Below are 3,853 nucleotides of genomic sequence, written 5' to 3'. Positions count from 1 at the left end.
GGGGGGGGGGGGGGGGGGGGCATGGATGAGGTGTTTTCTCTTTAAAATAAAATTCGGACACCTAAACCGAGAGAGGCTCAGAAGTTTATCAAAACATATAGCTAGAAAGTAAAGGAAGTCCTTGGCAGAGTAGATGTTCTGATTTCAAACTGAAGTTCAGAGGTAGCCCTCACTAGACTTTTAAGATTTCTAATTTTTGCCCATTATTTGCCCATCTTTTAAGATTTTAGTAAGTCTCCCATTTGTATTAGTGCCTTGACATCAACAAATGAAACGATGTATCATGCATGAGTTAAACGGTGTTTCCTACGTTGGTCATACTCACGAGAACACTGTAATCCTATTTATAACGTGGTCTTTATCCTGGTTCCTTGAAAATAACTGTGCTCCCATGGGTCAGAAATGGGTATAAAAAGACGGTTTCAGCTATCTCAACAGTGTCATTAACTAATGACTTACCTGTAACTGAATTTACAAGTTTGAAAGAGCTGGAGGCCATGCAATTCATAGAACACTAAATAATACAAATCAATTTACAGTCAATTTAGAAGTATGGGTCTTTCAGGATCATGTAATGCTCTAGCGTCAGGATAATGAATCGCAATTAATCTGGGAAGTACAGTAACTATGACAAGTACAACAGATTCTGATGTATTTATACTGAACCTGGAACTGTTCTTTTTTTTTTTTAATCCTAACAAAATGAGATGACTTTATTATTTGTCCTTCCCTGCAAGGAGTACACCCCCCACACACAATGACTGGGCATTTATATTTAGAATCCAGATAAATGCTTACTTTAACGTGAGTTGGAATTTTCATGATTTCATACAAAATCAAGAAAGTTGTTGAAATTCCTTGTATCAGATGAATTCTAAAGTGCAACAGAAATAAACTGACTAACCAAAGAACCACTTGACCATTTGCCCCAAGTCATTCCTGTGGTTTATTTTCATCTTAAATATATTCTTCTCAATTCATAGATGAATCTAGTGTTTTCTACCGGAATTTTATTCTTTGATAGTAATGCAATGATTTTAATTCTTCAGATTAATTGTGCACCTACATATCGAAAAGTGAATGATGATTTCACTACATTATTTACCTGACACGAAGTCATAGGAAAAGAATCACCCACTGAATTGGCAAACATGGCTAATAGTGGGTCATTTTTTTTTTTAACTCCCCATCAGTGATTTTTCATATTGCCTCCTGTTTATACTCCTTTATCACACTAAAATAACAAGTTCTGCCTTTTCAGCAATTCCTATAAGCAATTATTTCAACCAAACAAGAAGACATCATTTAAAGTTTTTGTCCGTCAGTTTTAATTATGTTATTTAAGCATTTTTTAAAATGTGCTTATTTTATCCGCTCAAGGTATAAAAGCAAAACTGAGCTAGAGCTAACTCAGCATTTAAATTCTACTAGAAGACTGAATCTAAGCATCTTCTGGGGGTAGGAAAGAACACTGAACTAGACCTAAAAAGCAGTATGATGCGGTTAAATGTGAATGTATCTGGGAATCAGAAAACTCTACACTGTGATCTCCAATATGGTAACCACCAGCCACAAGTAGCAGTTTAAAGTAACTAAAAGTAAATACAATTTTTTACAAAAGTAAATAAGATGTAAACTGCAGTCCCTCGGTTGCACTAGCCACATTTCAAAGGTACAAGAGCTAATGTGCCTGATGGCCAGATACTGGACAACACGGCTTTAGAGTCATTTCCATCATTAAAGAAAACCTTGCCGTTGGTAGCAATGTGATCTTATACAAGTTAGTATCATTTCTGCGAACTTCAAAACCCTTGTCTGTAAAATGTTCCTAACATCACCTAAATTTAAAGATTGTTATTAGAACTTTAATGATGTAATATATTAAGAAGCAAAGTACATAGGGCTTTGTACACATTACATATCCAAGAAAGAGTAGTTATTGATACAATTCTATAGTAGACTTTCACCAATGATGGCAACCTCCCTATAGGCCTCATCTTCCTAAACTGACATGTTTGAGAAGTAGCACACTATCAAATCCTACCATATTATATGAAGTGGTACATGAAGTGGTATATGAAGGAGCGCCATCTCTTATGAAATAAATTACTACCTACACTCCTAAAGCTTCCTAACCAATCCCAAGCATTCTTCCAAAAACCCCAAAAGCCTGGCTCTCCAATAAAGGACTGAATCTCCAACAGTCAGCGGGTCTGATGGGAGCTATTTATAAAGCCTGTCCTAAAAGGTTAGGGGAATATCTTTCTGGAACTGTATATACTGTAGTTAGAAACTACAACCCCTATTCCGTGATGATACCTTGCGCTTTTAACATCTCTTTTAAACGAACACAATCTTTACAGGTACATTTTTCTTTCTTAGTATTTAAACCAAACCACTTTAAAAGCACATACGAGTTTAAACACAACTTCTTAATGATTTTTTAAAACCAGCTATGTCTCATTCTTAGCCAGTTTCTGGTTGACCCTCTAAGCAAAGTGAGAATTACACCTTCATGGGTGAGGTCCCCTTGTAGGGCCAGAAACGCGCCCAAAGACTTTACTCTCATTAACAGCTGCTCCCTGGGAACCAGGAAATTCACTGAACGATGGGTCCACAAAGCCTGCTTCCAATGAGGGGGAACCAAGGGCCCCCAAAAAAGGCCCAAAGCCACTGGCTGCCTTGGGCTCTGAACCTCTTTCCCAGTCCTGTCCAGGCCCCCAGAGTCACGGTTCTAACCTGAGAATGGAAAAGCAACTCAGGCAGTAGAAATCAGAACAGAGCGGCGCATTTTTGCCCAAGGCTGGTAGCCAGAAAAAAAAAAAAAAAAAAAGTAAAAGAAAAAAAAAANTTCCCAGTCCTGTCCAGGCCCCCAGAGTCACGGTTCTAACCTGAGAATGGAAAAGCAACTCAGGCAGTAGAAATCAGAACAGAGCGGCGCATTTTTGCCCAAGGCTGGTACCCAAAAAAAAAAAAAAAAAAAGAATGAAAGAAAGAAAGAAAGAAAGAAAAAAAGTGTTATTCCAGAGCAGATTCCTCTTCTTCCGGGCCTGTCTGCTCCCTCTGACTCTTTGCCCACAACCACGGTGCCTCCCCTTTCCCAATGCCCCACCTCTCTCCACGCTTTAAAAAAAAAAGAAAAGAAAAAATGGCTTATTCCTCTCCCTTAGTTTTCCCTTAGCAGGGCCTGGAAACTGGCGGAAATTCAAATCAAATTAGCTGCACATTAAAAAATAAACGGACAAGCAATCAAAGGTTGCCCACCCAACAAAAGATCTCGCCCGTTCCAAAATATGATTAAGCCTGGGTGTAAGAGGGGGAGGGAGACTAGAAACCGACAGGGATGGAGAGAAACGTGTGGATTTGGGGCCCCAGCGTCGGCCCATCGCGGCCAAATTCCAAATTTTGTTCCAAGGAAATGCTAGGCAGAAGAGAAAACAAAAAGTTGTAACTTTTAGGGAAGTCCGCAAACGGCACGGTCTAGATACCATGCCGCTGCTTCCCTTCGTCTGGGATGGCAGGATAGGAGTGAGATTCGAAAAGCTCCAACTCCAATCGCGCACTCCTGGAAGCCTCCCCGCCAACGGCGCCTCCAGGCGGCCCAGCCTAGTCTCCCGGGACACCGGGCCCCGTGCTCGGNAGAGCCTGGGAGCCTCTGCCCAGATTTTTTTTCATCAAGAAGAATCTACCCGCTTCTTTCCCTCCTCCAAGCCCAGGCAAGCTGGGGCGACGGGAGGGGGACCAGAGCCCGGCAAGATGCGGCCCCGAAGTGGAGACCAGCCCCCTCCCCGGCCCCGTGCGCCCGGGGCGCCCCAGCAGTCTGGCGCCAAGTTTTCCCCGGGAAGCCCGGCGC

This window comes from Crocuta crocuta, unplaced genomic scaffold, assembly GCF_008692635.1.
Source record: "Crocuta crocuta isolate KB4526 unplaced genomic scaffold, BGI_CrCroc_1.0 scaffold433, whole genome shotgun sequence".
Lineage (NCBI taxonomy): Eukaryota > Metazoa > Chordata > Mammalia > Carnivora > Hyaenidae > Crocuta > Crocuta crocuta.
Note: the sequence above shows the minus strand (reverse complement) of the source record.